Source organism: Lacerta agilis, chromosome 3 (genome assembly GCF_009819535.1).
Source record: "Lacerta agilis isolate rLacAgi1 chromosome 3, rLacAgi1.pri, whole genome shotgun sequence".
Taxonomy (NCBI): Eukaryota; Metazoa; Chordata; class Lepidosauria; order Squamata; family Lacertidae; genus Lacerta; species Lacerta agilis.
The window spans coordinates 69,718,102-69,739,347 of record NC_046314.1 but is presented as its reverse complement, the minus strand read 5'-3'; the positions used below and the strand labels follow the sequence as shown (position 1 = coordinate 69,739,347).

General features: G+C 41.2%; 1 protein-coding gene across 2 annotated transcripts in view; it reads left to right on the top strand.

Moving 5' to 3' along the window:
- RPS6KA2 (ribosomal protein S6 kinase A2) overlaps positions 1-21,246 on the top strand; it is a 212,836-nt gene that overhangs the window by 61,793 nt on the left and 129,797 nt on the right. The gene's annotated exons all lie outside the window — the stretch shown is intronic.

Genomic DNA, 21,246 nt, shown 5'->3' with positions numbered 1-21,246 from the left:
TTTGTCATTCAAAACATAAAAGGATGTGGTGGGGTTGTTGGGTCGTCGTCATCGTCCCCCGAACTTTCTCCTGCAACCCCTGCCCCCCACCCAGAAATTGTGACTTTTTTTAAAAAAAAATGACACTTAAGTTGCACTATCCAGACTGCAACAGAAAAGAAGCATCCTTTTGCTAGCCAAAATCAGAAGGCTTTATATATACCCTTCACACATCCGACACACAAACTCTATATCAAAATTTCAGTGGTTTAAGTTGCTTCTTCACAGTTTTGCTTGCTTTGGAAGGTGGAGGTGCAGGGGAGCATCACCACTGGTCCTTAAAAGACTTTTTCTGACTTCATTGAAGACTCTTGGGCACTGGCAATGATTGCCATGTGCTCTGGAAGTCCAGGGAAGGAGGAAGTCTGGCAAGAAATGGTGTAGTAGCAGTGTACTTGTTTCCTTACAGACCCACAAAGATGGTTAGCCAGTTGCCTAAAAGATGCCTGATTGCAGAAAAGGGATGGTTTCAAATTGGATGCAAGACTATATGTTGAGATTCCTGCATTGCATGGGGTTGGGCTACATTACACTCGGGGTCCCTCCCAATGTTAGCCATAGTTTATTTTAGGGTTAGGGTTTCTCTACCTTTAGTTCTCTTTGTCAGGAAAAGCTTCACATTTTGGTACGCTGTGCAGTTTTTAAAGCCACAATATCCTTTTCAGACAAATACGGCAATGCTAGGCATATGTCTAAAGTTTGCACACACACCCTCCACCACTTCACAAAGCAAACTTGAAGTCAATAGTACTGGTACTTTTAATGTTACATAGTTCACATCAATGGCTTCCAGCTTCATTGGATTATGACTAATGCTAGGTGGTCCATTGATCCTTTTATTCCAAGACTCCAAGTGAGACAAAACAGAAGGAAACCAAGGGAGAAGCTTCGTATTGACCGATGCAACATTTCATGTTGTGAGGGCCTTTGATGGTAGTGATTGGGCACGACCTACATCTGGTTATGCTATTCATTGAAATGGACATGACAGAGTATAGAACAGGGTTCCTGAATTGACTCAGAGGACTGCTTTAAAAAACATTTTTAGTCATTCAAGAGGACTGTATTAATTATGAGAATACATTGTTATAATTTCAATGCAGCGTTTTCTAAATTAATTCTCTCTTAACCTTCTCTCTGCACCAATACAGATCTCAACTTCTCTGTATTAACTCTCCTTTATTTTCACCACCCTGTAGTATTCTTCATTCTATACATCAGCATATGTTATTATTTGTTTGTATTATTATTACATTTATATCCTCATATCGTCCTCCAAAGGGGTCCAGGGCAACACAGGTCTATACCCCTATCTCAGTTGCTTCCTTCTTTCTCTATTTTCCTTCCTCACATTTTCTTGCGTCTCTCTAGAGATGGGAAAGAACTGCAAACAACTAGTATTTGGAATCCTTATGAGGAGCATAGGCATACAGGAGGCTGTCTTATACGAAGTGAAAATGGATGGATCTGTCCATTTCATTTTCTCATTTTTTCCACTCTTAAATTCATTTTTCCACATCAATTTGTGATTAGAAGAAGAGAAGCTCTCATGAACACTCACCAGCATTTTTGTGTTCATTTTGCCCAGTATATACATGTTTCTGTGGAATTTTGTTTCTGTGAAACACACATGTTTGCAAAGCAATCTTCCCCAATGCAAAGCATTCTTGTATGCTGTTTTCACTGATACGTTCATTTTATTAACACTTTGCCCATGTATATGCATTTTTGCACACATTACTTGGCTGAAGAACTGCACTGCAAAATTCAGAGAGGTTAATTTTGAGGGATGCCTTGTTTTGGTTCATGTTTTGTTTTGGAAAGTCCAAATTTGATACCTTAAAATGAAAACTGAACCAGCTTCTGCCCATCCCTAAGACCATTGACTCATCTAGCCCAGAATTGTCTATCATGTCTGGCAAAAACTCTTCAGGTTGTCTCTCTCTCCTACTTGGAGATGCCAGGAATTGTACCTGGGACCTTCCGAATGCACATATGCACAGATAGTTAGGGAGAGAAATTATTTAGATTGCCCAGGCCTGTTTTATAAGAAACAATTATGTGTTTATTTACTAATTTATTTTCATTGTAAGGACTGACCCATGGAAAAAATTGTAGTCTAACCAAACCAGGAAAGGGAACCCCTGAACCTGCTAGGATTAATCACATCACATATTTATTAGAAGCTTGAAAACTCAGCAAGGTCTGTCTTAGCCTATTCACATGATATGAAAGAAATCCTTAAACAGCAAGGAAGAGGGGACAAGACTTAAGGATGTGTTGGCCATGGTTGCACGTTTGAAGCCTACACTGTTACAATATTTCATTTCCAAATACCATGGAAGACCTGATTGTTTTGGAACTTGTTTCCAATGCAAGCATTCAATACAAGCCTTTGATAGGTGAACAAATAATAATAATAAATAGTGTGTGGTTGGAAGCCACGCATGGAACCTGAATGCATGGAGCCTGCTTGTGTCTGTTGTTCTTACTCCTGACCACCACACGTTCAATGGTTCTGTGATGGCCTTGATGCTTTAAAGTGTTTTATTTTGGTGTTGATTAATGATTTCATGAGCAAGGCTGTTAGGTGTATGTGCCTTTGCGTGCATTCTGCATTGAAGGAAATCTGCAGTTATTTTTCTCTAATCAGCCTATGTAGAGGAGGTGGTATATATACTGTTTACTATATAGTTCTCAACCATCTTTATTATGTTGGGCTAAAAACAGTGTTTTTACTAGGGAACCAGTTTCTCATAGGGAAAAGTGGCAGATTCATGGTAGGAATTGTGCTGTTAGCATCAAATATTACTCTTCATATACTACTTCCTTCTCTTTATTGATTTTAGTGAATAAACTAGAGACTTATGCATTGTTGTTGTTGTTCAGTCGTTCAGTCGTGTCCGACTCTTCGTGACCCCATGGACCAGAGCACGCCAGGCACGCCTATCCTTCACTGCCTCTCGCAGTTTGGCCAAACTCATGTTAGTAGCTTCGAGAACACTGTCCAACCATCTCATCCTCTGTCGTCCCCTTCTCCTTGTGCCCTCCATCTTTCCCAACATCAGGGTCTTTTCTAGGGATTCTTCTCTTCTCATGAGGTGGCCAAAGTACTGGAGCCTCAACTTCAGGATCTGTCCTTCTAGTGAGTACTCAGGGCTGATTTCTTTGAGAATGGATAGGTTTGATCTTCTTGCAGTCCACGGGACTCTCAAGAGTCTCCTCCAGCACCATAATTCAAAAGCATCAATTCTACGGCGATCAGCCTTCTTGATGGTCCAGCTCTCACTTCCGTACATTACTACTGGGAAAACCATAGCTTTAACTATACGGACCTTTGTCGGCAAGGTGATGTCTTTGCTTTTTAAGATGCTGTCTAGGTTTGTCATTGCTTTTCTCCCAAGAAGCAGGCGTCTTCTGATTTCGTGACTGCTGTCACCATCTGCAGTGATCATGGAACCCAAGAAAGTGAAATCTCTCACTGCCTCCATTTCTTCCCCTTCTATTTGCCAGGGGGTGATGGGACCAGTGGCCATGATCTTAGTTTTTTTGATGTTGAGCTTCAGACCATATTTTGCGCTCTCTTCTTTCACCCTCATTAAAAGGTTCTTCAATTCTTCCTCACTTTCTGCCATCAAGGTAGTATCATCAGCATATCTGAGGTTGTTGATATTTTTTCCGGCAATCTTAATTCCGGTTGGGGATTCATCCAGTCCAGCCTTTCGCATGATGTATTCTGCATATAAGTTAAATAAGCAGGGAGACAATATACAGCCTTGTCGTACTCCTTTCCCAATTTTGAACCAATCAGTTGTTCCATATCTAGTTCTAACTGTAGCTTCTTGTCCCACATAGAGATTTCTCAGGAGGCAAATGAGGTGATCCGGCACTCCCATTTCTTTAAGAACTTGCCATAGTTTGCTGTGGTCGACACAGTCAAATGCTTTTGCATAATCAATGAAGCAGAAGTAGATGTTTTTCTGGAACTCTCTGGCTTTCTCCATAATCCAGCGCATGTTTGCAATTTGGTCTCTGGTTCCTCTGCCCCTTCGAAATCCAGCTTGCACTTCTGGGAGTTCTCGGTCCACATACTGCTTAAGCCTGCCTTGTAGAATTTTAAGCATAACCTTGCTAGCGTGTGAAATGAGTGCAATTGTGCGGTAGTTGGAGCATTCTTTGGCACTGCCCTTCTTTGGGATTGGGATGTAGACTGATCTTCTCCAATCCTCTGGCCACTGCTGAGTTTTCCAAACTTGCTGGCATATTGAGTGCAGCACCTTAACAGCATCCTCTTTTAAAATTTTAAATAGTTCAGCTGGAATATCATCACTTCCACTGGCCTTGTTGTTAGCAAGGCTTTCTAAGGCCCATTTGACTTCACTCTCCAGGATGTCTGGCTCAAGGTCAGCAACCACATTTCCTGGGGTGTATGAGACCTCCATATCTTTCTGGTATAATTCCTCTGTGTATTCTTGCCACCTCTTCTTGATGTCTTCTGCTTCTGTTAGGTCCTTTCCACTTTTGTCCTTAATTGTGGTAATCTTTGTACGAAATGTTCCTTTCATATCTCCAATTTTCTTGAATAAATCTCTGAATAAATCCCCTTCATGGATCACTGCCCCCCTTCATGGATCACTGCCTTGTCGTGGCGAAGGGGCTTGAATTACTCAGGCAAGCTATGGACAGGTCAAGATGGACAGGTCATAGCGGAGAGTTTGGACCAAACGTGATCCACCTGGAGAAGGAACTGGCAAGCCGCTCCAGTATCCCTGCCAAGAAAACTCCATGGACAAAGACAACAGGCATATAAAAGATATGACGCTGGAAGATGAGCCCCTCAGGTCGGAAGGCGTCCAACTTGCTACTGGGGAAGAGCGGAGGACAAGTACAAGTAGATCCAGAGCTGATGAAGCGGCTGGGCCAAAGCCGAAAGGACGCTCAGTTGTGGATATGCCTGGAAGCGAAAGGAAAGTCCAATGCTGTAAAGAAAAGTATTGCATAGGAACCTGGAATGTAAGAACCATGAACCTTGGTAAGCTGGATGTGGTAAAAAATGAGATGGCAAGAATAAACATTGACATCCTAGGCATCAGTGAACTAAAATGGACAGGAATGGGCGAATTCAGTTCGGATGACTATCATATCTACTACTGTGGGCAGGAATCCCGTAAAAGAAATGGAGTGGCCCTCATAGTCAACAAAAGAGTGGCGAAAGCTGTACTGGGATGCAACTTCAAAAATGATAGAATGATCTCGATACGAATCCAAGGCAGTCCTTTTAACATCACAGTAATCCAAGTTTATGCACCAACTACCAGTGCTGAAGAAACCGAAATTGATCAATTCTATGAAGACTTACAACACCTTATAGAAATGACACCAAAGAAGGATGTTCTTCTCATTATAGGGGATTGGAATGCTAAAGTAGGAAGTCAAGAGATAAAAGGAACAACTGGCAAGTTTGGCCTTGGAGATCAAAATGAAGCAGGGCAAAGGCTAATAGAGTTCTGTCAAGAGAACAAGCTGGTCATCACAAACACTCTTTTCCAACAACACAAGAGACGACTCTACACATGGACATCACCAGATGGGCAACATCGAAATCAGATTGATTATATTCTCTGCAGCCAAAGATGGAGAAGCTCTATACACTCAGCAAAAACTGAGCTGACTGTGACTCAGATCATCAGCTTCTTATAGCAAAATTCCAGCTTAAACTGAAGAAAGTAGGAAAAACCACTGGGCCAGTAAGATTCAATCTAAATCAAATTCCTTATGAATACACAGTTGAAGTGAAGAACAGGTTCAAGGATTTAGATTTGGTGGATAGAGTACCTGAAGAACTGTGGATGGAGGCTCGTAACATTATACAGGAGACTTATGCATACAGCTTGAAAATGAAAGGGTTCCTCTTCTCCTTTTACATCTACTTGATGTTTATACTGAGGTTGAGTTTTTTTTTTTAAAAAAAAAAATTAAAATGGTGCAAACGGCCCAAATATGACATCTCCAGGAATATCCAGGTGCAATTAGTGTTCCTAGATCTGACTGTGGAAAAAACACCATGTGTTTTAATGAGTGTAGATCCTACACAGATGTTAATTGCAAATCTACTTTCAGTGATTAAGACTGAAATTAGAAAATGTGACCTCTCTCTCTTAGCAGGAGGCAGATTTGGATGCAAACTCTCTCATTATTTGCTTAGCTGGGACATCTGTCTGCTGCATGTATATAATTAATGTTGCCAGAGAGTGTGCGGCTGCACATTCTCAGTGCAAAACTGTGGGCAGATGTGCTTGATAAATAGAGGTTCTTAATGTCACTGTATTCTAACAAGAGCTGGTGTCTGGCATGGAATAAGAGGAAGCCAACTAATGAAAAATGACCCAAAATATGACATCTCATCTTAAATATTTCGGCTGGATTCCCTCTAGTTTTACTGACGTCATGGGATATCATATATCCTGATATCCCAAGAAAATGAATAGAAGACTGCTTTCTACTGTTTATGGGAGCTGTTTTTTCCAGTTCTATTTTCAACTTGAAAGCCAGCAATTTTCTATTAAAGTTGGGTATAAATACTACAGCAGCACCTGCAAGCTTGTTCTGGATTTCAGAGTCTGCAATAGGATGGCATTTTCTGTGCAGATCGTTTGTTTTGTGTGCTTCCAACACATCATAGTGTCTTTACTCCTTTCCATTTGGATGAAATCTGACCGCAAGGTAGAGCCTGTGGCTATGCCTCATCATGTCACTGCATTGCATGCTTGGTGTGCAGCATAGCGTACCAGTAAAACAGTCCACATCCAGAAAGTGCTTTAGAAAATGTGTTAATGGTGTGAGCATGTTAAAATATGTAGTAGGCTTAAGAGAGCTCTGTAGGGTGGTTAAAGCACTGCTGCATTCTTTTTCTGTCACCCTCAACACATGGTTGTTGTAACACGCTCTGGCATGGTTACCTGCTTTTAACATGTGGATGTGAATACAAATAAAAAGTGACAGTGTAGCTTGTCCACTCGTGCTCTGCAATGGGCCATTTGTATTATAGGCATTGCCAAGATGCTTGGTTTTGTTTTTTAGTAGTTGCAAACGTGGTGGTGTAAAGCTTGAACAGCAGGCCTTTGGTTCAGGGTTATTCCATATGGAGAAAGGCTGTAGCTCAGTGGTAGAGCATCTCCTTTGCATGCAGAAGGTCCATGGGTCAATCCCTGGCATCTCCAGGTAGAGTAAAACCCTGTCTGAAACCCTGGAAAGGCATTGTTGTTGTTGTTGTTGTTGTTGTTGTTGTTGTTGTTTGAATTTATATACCACCCTATACCAAGAGGTCTCAGGGCAGTTCATAGAACAATCATGGTCATTTGCTGGGAGAAAGCATGCCAGCAACATAGCTAGCTAGAGGATGAAGTGATACCATGGTTTCTGGGTCAGTGGTTGGCAGATGACTCAGCAGGACAAATGATGTTCCACCTGGCCCTATAATGAAGCTTCAGATTCTGGTGCGATTCCTCATTCTGTGCAATATGTACCTTTAATGACCAAGCTGCTCAAAGGCTGCCCAGGCTGCCCTGTGCTTACTTGGCCTTTTTGGGCCCACAGGAGTTTGGGAAGAAAGGATTCCACCATTTTCTGCAGTTTGACCCATGAACCCTACTGCCAATCACTTCCCATCCTTTCCTTGGGACTCTTGCCTCTGCCCCTGCTTCGTCATCCTCCACAGTCACTCAGTTTTTATTCCATATGTAAGCTGGGCTGGTTGCTTCTCAGTTCAGTGCAAATCATATTCATATTTCTTTGCTTTCAGGCCAGTGAAGCAGGACTAGTGATGTGAGGTGAGAATATTCTCCGGAGAATATTCTCGAGAATGTTCTCTGCTAGAAAATTCTCCAGAGAATATTCTCCACAAACTGTAAATTCTAATGTAAGAACCAGTTTTACAAAAGTGGATGCAGTGGTTTGGTGGAAGGGAACATGCTTTGCAGAGTGACTGTGGACATTTTAAATATGCCACCAACGACAGCTGCAACAGAACGTAGCTTCAGTACTTATGGACTTATTCATTCAGCAAAAAGGAATAGGCTTACTGTAGACAGAGCAGGAAAGCTTACATATGTAGCTCATAACTTAAAACTCCTAGAAGAGAAGAAAACAGCTTCTAACAAGCTCATTGAATTTTACCCAACCATCAACTTTGTTCTATGATCTTGCAGATGATCAGTGTGGAACTGAAAGCTCTGTTACCAGTGGAGACGAAGATGGTGACTTATCCTCTTAAGATGTTTGAGGAGTCAATATAAACTTATAAACATTTGAGACTTGTTACTTAAAGCCTATATTTTAAATTTCTTGTGACAATTTATCAGTTATAATTTAAATATGTTGTGTGTTGCCTTACTTGTCTAAGCAGATAGTAATTTGCATTTCTAATGTTATGTAACTTGTCATTACTGATTATTTGTGTTTTATTTTCTGGAAATAATAGCATTTATTTTAAACTTCATATTGATTTTATTAGTGTTGCACTGAAAATACTGTACCATGTAGATATGCTTATTAAAGAATGTACTCATGTAGCAAATCTGAGTATATATATTCCTTTTACTTTAAAAGCTACATTTCATACATACACAACATAATTAGAATTCAAAGTTGATGGTAAATATATGGTTAGTGGCAGGCTTAGTGATTAACATGAGTCATTCACGCTGAATTTTCAGTTTCAAGTTTGGTGTAAAAAAATCAAAGAATGTGAATTCACTGCATTGCCCCATTGAATAAAAGTATCTGTTCAGTTTTTGGTTGCCATCTGAACAAGTTTACCCATGAATAAACATGTATATTAACTAATTATATCATTTTCAATGCATTAAAATTATATAATTTTCAGTGCATTAAAATGAATATTCTTCTATTTTAAATGAAAATTCTCTAATATTCTCATTAATTGAAAATATTCTCGAGAATATTCTCAAAAAGATTATTCTCGAGAATTTAGCATCACTAAGCAGGACAGTCTTGCGTTGCCTCTATCCTTGGTTTATGGTGCATTAGTCACACAAATAGGTCTGAGGTGAGGGAGAAGAACGATGAAATGGCTGCTTATATCATAAAGGCAGAGGCAACTCCCTAAATCAAAGGAAAATAGCAGCACTATCTGGTGCAGTTCCTAGAAGAAACTGGTATTTAGGAGTGCCCTCAGGTGAGCGCTTTCCCAAATTAACTGGCACTTTCCCTTCCCTCTCGGCTTTAAAGGTACCCCTCCTTCCCATCCGAGCAAATCAGTTCAGGAGAAGAAAATGGACAGGCTCATTTGGCCATTATTATATTATATTGACAAATTGCATTGCTGCATAATATAAAGAAGCATGTAATCATCGGCTGCAGTGCAACACAGTTTAAAGTGCTCTTAAGCCTATGGCAGTCAATTACCTTAATCATTCTAAACAATGCAACGGATTGTTGCTACGATCCTGGTCCCCCATACCTGAGAGTAAGCTGGATTGCATTCAATGGTATTTCTAAGTAAATGTGCTTAGGACTGAGCTTATAAAAGGAAAAGAATTGGTGACCCCAAAAAGGAGACGATAGTATCAACTTGTTACTACCAATAAAGGGTTCACATCATCTAGAGAATAAGTTCTTTTGCAGGTGCATCATAATTGTTTTCCCCCTCCCCCAGCGTTTTATCAGTGCATATATGTGGATCAGTGACTCAGATGGGGAGTAAAAATGAAAATGAATTGAAGGAACAGAAAGCTGCAACATGCTCCAAATCTGGAGTTAACTTTCAAAATTCTCCTGAATTCCTGTTCAGCTAGAGGACTTGAACAAAGGGCAGTGCAAACCAAGGAGAAAGTCTTATCACCCTTATATTTTACAAGCTTTGATTAAAATTCTAGCCTTTGCCATATAACATGGAAAAGCGAAAGTCCTTATACTATGTAGTAGCTGCCATATTGTTGTTTTAATGCTCTAGGCCAGGGGTAGCTGATGTGATGCGCTCTAGCTGCTGTTGCACTCCAGCTTCCCTTCATCCTTGACCATTAGCCATACGGTCTCGGGCTGTTTGCAGTCCAACAGCCAGCAAACAAATTCTTGAAGTAGAGGAAGACAGCAAAGGTCAGAAGTGACTTTGTGGGTCGTAAGAATCAGGGCCGTCATGTCCAATGATACGTGTTGCAACCAACTTCTGTTATATGCTGTCTGGAAAATACAGTAAAGCAGTGTTTGCACTGTATATATTATATATAACAATTCATGTTTTTAAGTTGTCAGATTCTTTAAGTGAAGCATGAACGCTATGCATTGTGTTGAGTAATTTGAGGAATTAAGGTTTATTGGAAGTGCAGGATTAGGCAGCTAGCGATCCGCCATTAGATCCATGCACTTATTTGCCTCCACAATGCTATTCCCCCCGCCCTGTAGTTTATGCAGTTAGTTACTATAATCTCTCCATCAACAGGTTTGTGGAATATTATTTTATAGCTATTAAGCAGCACACTTCCTGCTGAGCATAAACTTGACAATGGCTCAGTAGCAATTGATAATGAATGGCAGGAGATATAGGACAACTTGCTATTTTTGTCTTAAGACTCAGGATTTATCATTTTGTGATTGAAAGCTGTATTCCCCACCCACCCACTAGTATCTTAGGGGAGGGTTGTAGAAGGGGAGTGCGGGAAGCAAACCCACCAACATTTCACTCCACTACTTCCAGAATCAGGAGAAATTGAGAGATTTGTCTTAGCTGCAGGGGAAATTGTGTGTGAGAGAGAGGGGGGAGGAGGGGGAGGGAGAGAGAAACAGAGAGACAGAGAAAGAAAGAGAGAGCAAGAACAAGAGCACCCTTCAGAGCTGGGGATTATGGGGGACAGGACCTTACATTTTGTTTTTGTTTTGTTTTAATGTCACAGCCCATTCAATAAATGAAGACAAGCACACACAAGTCCAATAAATGAATGGCTTTAGGTGCATGTAACTCTACAGGAGTTCTTGCTGTGTCAAGATGGTTGCTAAAACTCTGCTTTTGATAAAGGATACCCCCCCACACACACACAAAAATATGGGCTTACAATAAATTGTATTTTGTAGCACCTGGAGTCCCCCACCCCCACTTTTTGCACTTTCTGCATAAGAATGACATGTGAGACTACATAGAAATCAAGATAATTATTACTTGTTAGAGCCTAAGCCTCACTGGCATAAGCGAGACTTCCTTCCGAGTAAAATGGTTAGCATTAAACTGAAAAGCTGCCTGCCATGCTCACTCCTCTGATAAGATAAGAGGTTTTCAACCTTTTGGGGCCCACGGCTCCCTTGACCAACTGCATTCATTCTGCGGCACCCCTGTGGGGCTCAGGAGCCCAGTTATGGCAACCCTTGCCTGCAGAGATGGCAGCCCCTCACCCCTTTTCGAACACCCTCCCTTGTGGAGTGTTCCCTCAGTCTGCTCTCTTCTCTCCCCTGTCTTTGGAAGTCCTCTGAGCAGCTGCAGCTGCCACCCCTGGTCTCTGAACTGCCCCCCTGCCCCAAAGAGAGGTATCTTCTCACACTTCCCCACAGGGGCCTAGGTAGCACCCCCTGGCCAGCCCCAGAGGCACAATTCGCCTAGGGAGCTTGTAGTCAGAGCTGCTGCAACAAGTAGTGTGCAAGTCTTTGGGAGGCAGAGATGCAAGAGGGCATCAGAGGAAGGGAGGGAAGGAGAGAGGTCCAGAGGCCAGGGTTGCCCATAGCACCGCTGACTATTCAAGGCACACCAGGGTGCCATGGCACACTGGTTGAAAATGGCTGGATTAGATATATTGGGGCTCCTCCAGAGAAACTACCTGTTTGCTGAACATTCATTCTGATTTAGAATCGGAGTTGTAGAGTTGGAAGAAACCCTAAAGGTCATCTAGCCCAACCCTCTGCAGCATAGGAAGCGCAGCTAACACAAAGTTTGTGCAGAGGTTCTATGGTGGTCTTAACTAAATATCCATTCTTACTTGTTTGCAGGGCAGTTGTACTACAGTGAACATTTATCTTGAGTTGCTTGCAGGGTGTTTATACATCTTCCCTTCAATTGTTTATTCATCCCACACTTTTCTGTGCATTTCTCTGTCAGTCTATTAACCGCAATATGTCTCTGTTTTTCAAGTGGATTTGTTGCACTAGGGCAGTGGAACACTTTTAAATGTGCAAACGTAAGATTCTGATATTTTGCTGAATGCCTCTTGCAAAATAGTGACAGTCGGGCTTATATATAAGTTAGTAAACAATAGTTATATGTTGTCCGTTCTAGAGGTTTTGCTTGCATAAGTATAGTGAAACACACACTCACAAACTGTTACTTTTATAACTGACCATTGGAGGGTTGTGTTTACCCTAAGACTACTCTGAAAGTACAGTGGTGCCTCGCAAGACGAAAATAATTCGTTCTGCGAGTGTCTTCGTATAGCGAATTTTTCGTCTTGCGAAGCACCAAGGCAGAATAGCGGTTTTCATGGGGAAATTTTTTTTTTGTCTTGCGAGGCAAGCCCATTGACTTTTTCGTCTTGCGGGGCAGCTTTCCGCTAGCGAATGCCTTTCGTCTAGCAAGTTTTTCATCTAGCGAGGCATTCGTCTAGCGGGGCACCACTGTACCGGTAGTTGGTGTCCCGGCTAAACTGCAGCAGTTGTGAGTTTGCTGAAATATGTGAAAAGACTGTTCTACACTTGGCATTGTCCACAAACTAATTTAATTTAAATCCATTTGGCCACATTCTTTCTTTTCCTTTCCATTAAGACAGGTTTGAAGACAATAACTCTTCTTGATCAAATGTTTGCAACTCGGGAAATATTAAACCCTAGATGTAAAGAAGTTTTTAGGTTTTGCTCCAAAGTATTAAACTGAAGAATTCACTTGCTTTTATCAGACAGTCCAAATACAAGTGATATACACTTTACTGAGAGCAAGTCACATTAATGTCAGTGTGAATTAGTGTGCTCATAACTGCAGATTTATATCCTGATCCTATCCAACTCAGGCTATGTACACATTGGCAGCTTACCGCACAGTAAGGTTGCTTCCCCCCACTGAATATTAAATCACACACCAGGGGGTGGGGGTAGAATATATTCACCCAATGAACATTACCTGTTTGGTTTCCGTGCCCCTGCAACTCCCCCAATTTCTATCCAGTGAAGCTGATATCTATGCATGCACTACCATGTGCAATGACTGTCTCAGATATGCATACCTCATGTTAACTGTGGCTTATGTTTTCAAATGGGATGGAAGCTGGTTTGAGGGGAAACACACCAAACAGCAGTATTTCTCAAGAAACTACAGGATAGATATGGATTGTGGCTAACATTGTGTGTACACAGCTTCAAACACCAGTGGTGGATGTACCCTGGAGCCAGAGTATGCCACTGTGTGCATAGTCCTAGCAGTGAGATATTTCAATAGGTAATGTAGATTGCGTTTTGCAGCCTTAATCTTATGGTGATTATTTTGCAGCCAAATTTTCTCCCCAAATATTAGGCAGGTGTTCCTCAATAGTTTTGTTTTGTTTTTTAAATCCCCACAAGCAAGATCATAATCCAGCTAAGAGTTACAGCATTCACCTAAGCATCTTTGCTCATAAGTAAGTCCCATTGATTTAAACAGGACTTAATTTCTAGAATGTGGATGATGGCCTTAGTCATTCTAACTGTGCTGGATTGTGGCCCATCCTGTGGTCTACAACATTAATAAATTTCAGAAGAATTTTTTTTCAGTAAGGTAACCTCCTACTTTTCTTCAGCAACCTTACAAAAGAGAACCTCATTCAGATGGCTTCAAAAAAAGATTCTGGTGTTCCATTCCAAAATCGCACAGGTATTGTCATACCAAGCCCTTACCTGCTTCTGAATAATGAAACTCTTACTTTAACAAAAGAAAACAAAAAAGCTAACTTGAACGCTGTACAATAAATTCTGCAGTACAAAAATATAGTGTGTGTGTTGAAATTAAACCATGTTTAAATATAAAATCTCAAGAGAGGAAAATTTGCCATTTTGTGAATGAAGAAGCCGCCATAGAAACCTGAACTGTATAACAGGTAGGTCAGGCGGTGTTTTCCTGGTCAATTGGCAACCTATTCCTGAGTATGTTGGTAAACAGAAGCATTCTAACTCTTGAGTGCAATATTCTTCCTGTTGGTAATTTCTAATGTATACAATGAATTATGCTGTAGAGCAGCTTTATTCACCCTGCTTCTCTCCAGTTGTTTTGACCTACACCTCCCATCAGCCCCAGCCAACAGGGCATCTACTACTGTTTTTATTGTTGTTTCCACAGCGCAACAAGGTAGGATATTGCTCTGCAGCAAAGTCAACATTGCATCTCTATTGCCAGAAGAAACGATACAAAAAAACCTCACACTGGACATGATCTACGTCAGGGTTCAGCAACCTTTTTCAGACCATGTGGCATGGGCCGAACTATATTTTTTGGGGGGAAATGAACTAATTCCTATGCCCCACAAATAACCCAGATATGCATTTTAAATAAAAGGACACATTCTACTCATGTAAAAACACGCTGATTCCCGGGCCATCCGTGGGCCGGATTGAGAAGGCGATTGGGCCGCATCCGGCCCACGGGCCTTAGGTTGCCTACCCCTGATCTTCGTACTGTACTTATTTAAAGTTACATTGTCTAATGCACAAATCAAATTTTTGTTCCACCTGTGAAATTACCAAGGGTATACTTAATTCATCGGAAAAGATGTCAGAGACTGTCAAAAACTCAATGTGGTTTCTTGTCAGGTCTTTCCACACTACTACAATGCCAGGCACAGTAATCAGACACCTGTGTGTGTGTGTGTGTGTGTGTGTGTACACATATTCTGCTCTATATTCTTTCCAATCTATTTCTCCAACTAGTTGGATGATGAGGCAGACATGTAGCAGATGTTGAAATCTCATCTGTGTCTTTATTGAATCAAAAAATATATATCTAAGTCCTTTCTAAGTGGACAGAAATAGGTCTGTGATAAATTGGATAAATTGGAGTATATGTGGTTATCATGGTTACTTGAGATGGGTATGGAGACTGTTGGCTGATTGGATTTCAACTAGCACAATCCCTTTCAAAATCTCCTACTCATTTAGAACCCCAGATTGTCAGAACATGTTTTTCCCCCCTACAGTGATTCTATCTAGGGACAGATTTGGTTTTTTTAAAAAAATCGCCAAATATATTACTATTATTTGATAATTAAGACCACATATCTCCCAAAAGAAGATAATTCTCCTGCAAGTCTCAGATGAGAAGGAGACCGGAGGGAGGGGGTGCAATTCCATACATTAACATTGATCTTAGAAGCCAAGCCTGATTTGGGTCAGTTTACTCTCCTGCCTACAGCAGTCTCTTGTGCCCCAGTGTTGAAGAGCGTCCCCAATCTTTCGAGCCTACATTTCAAAGGACAGCCCATTATTTGAAGGCATCCTATATTTGACGTGTTGCCAAGCCACAGCAATACACTCCCCCTAGAAGTGAAATCAGGGAGGGGGAGTCAAGGTCAAGGTGGACTAGCAGAGCCAATCCAGTGCACCTGCCAGCACACCTGTGTAGCCCCAAGCTCACTGTCGCCTCTTCTGGGAGGCTAGTGCTGCAGCTCCACCCCACCCAGGTAGACAGCTCCTGCTGTCTGGTCCAAGTCCAGTTTAATGAACCTTAAGAAGGGAGACCCAGGGGGCTGGATGTTGCCCATTAACAGGTAGCACCCTGACAGCAGATTAAGCAGGCACAGCAGACTAAGCAAGGGTCACAGGTTTTCCCATGATGGTGAGTTGTATGATTTTCTATTTAAATTTTAGTTTGAACTTACACATGTAAATTAGCATGTGTAAATTTTATTGAAATCTGCATTCTCTTTTGTCATTTTTTTTTTTAAAGACAGGGTGGGGAGCAGGACATACAAATGGATGCTGGGGCCAGGATGGGGCATTTCCGTTTGTGAACTGCTTTGAATCAAGTTGTCTTAGGTTCCAATCCATAAATAATAGGGGGAAAGATCTTAAGTAAGTGAATATGATGTTCCTACTCTTGGTGTGGTGCCAGTCTGGCAGGTGCATTACAGAGCACATAAGGATCTGCATATGGCACTTCTAACCGGTAGTAGTTCCTGCATCTACAGTATAGCTATAGCTATATATCAAACTGACAGTTTTATGAGCGAGGCACTCTGTGTAACCAAAACGGAAATACGGATACGCCTAAGGGCTGCCTCCACAAGTGATTTATCTGCAGTAACTACGTAGCATGAATAGTGATGGCCAGCAACTTGGATGGCATGAAAAGACGATTAGACAAATTTGTGGAGGATAAGACTATCAATGGCTACTCAGGTATCAGAAGCTGCATGCCTCTGAATATTCATTCGTTGTTAGAAATCGCATGTGGGAACAGGATGCTGAATTAGATGGGCATTTGGTCTGATCTGGTAGGGCTCTGCTAAAATATCACCTGCGGTATCAGCATCTGTTTCCCTAAAGAATTGTTCCTCATAACCTCTCTGATAAGTGAGCCTCAACCTACAGATGACTTACAAAAACGGTATCTGCCTCTTCTCTTCCCATCCCATCTCTTTTTTGTGTCCTATCAGGCTGTACCATGTATAATGATGATGATGATGATGATGATAATTTATTATTTATACCCTGCCCATCTGGCTGTATACTTGGAACTAAGGATTGTGGCCTAAACTCTAATGCACTGTGGGTAGGGTAATTTTTAATGCTTAATAAGAATCAAACAGGTAAATTTGTGTTCCTGTTATCATCTGCCAAAAAATGCTTAAGGCAAGGCTTATGTGGGTGGAAAGTGGCTTTTAAATATCCCTTTAAAGTTTAAGTTAGGACATTTTGTTTTTTTTAAAGGCTGGGAAGCAATGTATGTTGTTCCTGCAATGGCAAACCATCAGCTATGGACTGTCTCTGAGCCATTGGGGATCGGCTTTTCACAGGCTCCTGAATGTGTATGGAGAGCCTATATGGCATTATGGAGAGGAAGGGTGGGATATAAATCCAGTAAATTATTGTTACATCTAAATTTTTGCATATGATCTCTGAGTAGGTAACCTTCACTTTTGAATCCCGAGAGCCAATTGTTATTCCTTGCCTTAAATCACAAACATCTCAAGGCAACTTACATCAATATAACAAAGGCATACAAAAACTTAAACAGAGTAAAGGTGATAATATATAAATATCCAAAAGTTAAATCACCCGCACTCTTTCTTTGCTAGGCCAGTACTGAAAAGACCCTCCCTCCTTCTTGTAGCCACCCCTTGTACTATAGCAATGCAGTTCTCGGCCAGAGCCCACTCTTAGGCTATGTGCACTCTTCTCTGCTTGTAGCAGAGGGAGAAAAGTTTTTCGCAACCCAGAATAATTCATGCTCGTCCTCAGCATGCTTTGTTCAATCTAGATTGATTGTAGATCCTGCTCACCTGACAAGTAGTTGGGCATGGTTGCTTGGTATGTGTGTGAAAACACTTCCCTTTATTAGATCACACATTTGAAAACCCCCTTTTGTGATCTTGGTGTTCATCCAACAACAGTGTCACTGGGCAGATGTGGATACACCCCTCCATTGCCGGGACCACATACATCTGCTTTCAGATAGACACACTGCAGGGCAATGTAGAATCGATATACAATAAGGTTTTATTTTGGGGATGAAACCAGTTTGTCAATAAGTGCTTCTCAGGGGCAAAAAATATGCAATAGATCTATATTGTTTATTGACTACATAGAAAAAAACAAATAGTTTCCATTTCCCCCCCCCCCCAAGAAAATAAGTCTTTCTACTGCATTGTACACACTAGCGTGTGTGTGTGTGTGTGTGTGTGTGTGTGCTTTCTATCATTTTTAGCCGTGTTTTCTAGTTCAGGAAGATCTTAAAATTGCTTATGGCTCTTCCAGGTTTTGTTCCATCTGGAAGTTGTTCTCTATTTCTCCATTCTGTTCCTTAATAGCAATATCACATATGACTGCACAGACCCTTGCAAACACCACCAGATAAAATGCTAAGAAGTTTTATTTATTAGAAGATTTGCACATGGTGGTTTATTAATAGCGTTATTAATTATTACTTTCTTTCCTAGCTATCCATCAAATGGTAGTCTCTATAGCCAATATTTTCCTGATTGATTAAGACTACTCCCAATATTTTTGATGGAAAAAGTTACCACTTTCCACAACTTTTGCCAATCATCTTCCCTTCACCTTGTGATTGATTTCAACCCTTGAAATCAGCCATGGAGACAGGGTGTGGTGCCAATCAATGGAGTTGTGACATTCTCCAAAGATGAGAACTTCCTTGAACATACATGTCTTATTCCAAGCGAAAACAAATCCATGAAAGCTCCTGTTTTGTTTTGCAGGCATTATCTTTGATTTCCCCCTGTTCTGCCTGGAGAAACATAAAACTGGTCAACCTGTAGCTCTAGTGTTTTTCATTAGTTTACTTTAGAAACAATCACCCATCTGGAATGGTCATCCTGAGGTCACTTTTATTAGGAATCTTAAATCCCACATTACATTGAAGGCTTCAGTGGAGGTAGGAGAATGCCCAGAACAACTTTCCCATTGAAACAGGACTCTACTGTAACAAAGGAGTTGTGATGCAAAAGTAAGCTCTTCTTGGCATATTGTGCCAGGCTGAGCTAAATGACCATACTCTGAAGCTATTGCTGGATGTTGCCCATTGACTTGCAGGGGTCAGCACTGTTCTAGGACTACTAAGCAAGTTGCCTTCTGCTGCACTGTCTTGAGAAAGGCAATGTTCATCATTTCATACTGCAAGTTGTTTATTGCTGAATACAAACTTCCTGGATTCTATGGCACAGGCACTCACGGTGGTTGTCTTCTAATGATCTTGATGACTTGTAATCAAGAATCATTATAGGGATATCAGAAGCTACTTATGCTGAACCCTGCCACTGGTCCATTTAACCCAGTATCTTCAACACTGGCTGTAAGCAGCTTTCCTGAATGTCAGATAGATCTTTCCAAGACCTACCTGGAGATGCTAGGGACTGAACTTTCTATATGCCAAGTACATGCTCTGTCACCAAGCAGTAGCTGTTCCCCAGAAGCCACACCGTTCTGTACTAAAATTGGCAGCATGTTATTTACCTTTGACCCCCACCCCCTCATATCTCACTTTATGCATATCCATTTCTCTCCCCTCTCCTTCTGTGGTGGTAGACATTCCTCTGAGGGGAGTCAATTAATTGGTTACTAACATGAATCCCTAATCTCAGTTTTTTGCAATGTAAATTGCTCCAATCATTGTTTGTGTGTAACTACACCAAAGCAATTTCCAATTTAATTTATTTTTGGCCTGTCCCTGTTTATTGGAACCCTGTTGATTGGAACCCCATCACATATGCCTTGGGTATATTTTATTGTCTGCAAGTAAAGTCTGTGTAGGTCTTTTGCTGGGATATAAAACAGTCTTCATCCTCCTGCATAGGCAAAATCTTCAAATTTACAAATTCCATTTTTTGTATTATACTTGTATTCAGTCATAAATCACGCCAGATTTGCCAGATCAAAATAATAATGCACACTTTTGAAGCTGCTGCTGCTACTACTAATAATAATCGCAAAACAATGGACAGTTTTGAATTGTATGAGATCAAAGACTATAGTGCCTTTCTGACCACAGAGTGGCATTAAAACTATGGTTTCAACAGCTGGAGCCAGTTTGTCCAGGAATTCTTTAACAAGACTTAGTTGTGATTCCTGTATTGCAGGGGGTTAATCTAGATGATCCCTGTAGATGACTCTACAATCTCCTGATTCTAAGACAGGATGGACACATGCTGTTGTCCAAACACTTTAACCATGCCCTCAAGTGAAGTAATCAGGAATTGACCCAAGAAGATGCCAATTACATATTTCTGTCTTTTCTTATATTTCTGGCTGGGTGGCAAATGGCAGTTGACCAGCATAATCAGCTGAGACAACAAAGAGGATGGTCTATAGGTGTCATAAGACATGACTAGCAACTTTCACACATGATACATTCCTCTTTGTAAGGCTGAATGATTGGTGGCAGTGGCCTCTGGGAACTATCTTCAGCATTGTGTTGTCATCTACATGTATCTGACCATCCCAACTGAGTCATGAATAAGTCATCAGAGAAATTCAGTGTCAGTGTGGGAAGGAGGCATCTCCATATTGTAACCTTTTAGCGTGGAGATGTAATATTAGCAAGAGGGAGGTGCAATATTAGTTTGGTGGAACAAATGTGGGGAAGAACTTCGGAAATTTTAAAACATTAAAGAAATTCCCACCCCATCAGCTATGATAGAGAGAAATGTTCCCATGAGAAATTGCCAGCATAGGCTTCCAAGTATAGAAGAAGAAGAAGAAGAAGAAGAAGAAGAAGAAGAAGAAGAAGAAGAAGAAGAAGAAGAAGAAGAAGAAGAAGAAGATCTTCAAGTTCCCCATTCAGTGGAGTGGCCATTTTGGCAACTGTTACTGCTGGATTACAGAAACTGTGGCCCTCCAGACTCCAACTCCCATGAGCCTCAGCCAGCATGACCAATGGTAGGAGAGGATGTAAATTAGAATCCAATGACATCTGTAGGGCCACAGAGTCCCCTTCTTTGCAACAGCGACAGATTTTTGATGATACCAGTGCTCATTTAGACATTTAATGTCGCAAGAACATAATAGTAGCAATGTTCTGTAATTTATGTACCTGACTCATTTCAGAGCTTGGTCCTTCAGATGCAAATGTCAGCTGGCCCCCCAAGTGTTGCTCTTCCACCCAAACCCTTTGGGCACTCATTTGCATTTTTAACATCCCTTTAATATCACTGCCATGCAGACTATCAGGATGATTAAAGAGGATGGCTTTTAAGTGCCTCTAAGTGCATTTAAGGTGAAACTGTGGTTCTGAAAAGTCAAGGTGGTGGTATGCAGTTGGTGAGTACTGGAATGTGAGCTTGTATGTAGAGATCAGATGAAATCTTTTAGTTCTGTAGCAACGCAAATGAAGCAATGTGATGTTTCAAGGTCTTGAGTGTTCCCTCTAAAACTGAACGATTTTTTTTGGGGGGGGGGGGGTTGGTTGAAACTCTAGAAAAGTCATAAAGGGGAAAGACATTCACTACCCCAGTTAGAAATAAAGGCTTGCGAAGCTGCATCTCTTCTGCAGCAGCCTGATGTGACTGACTGACTGAT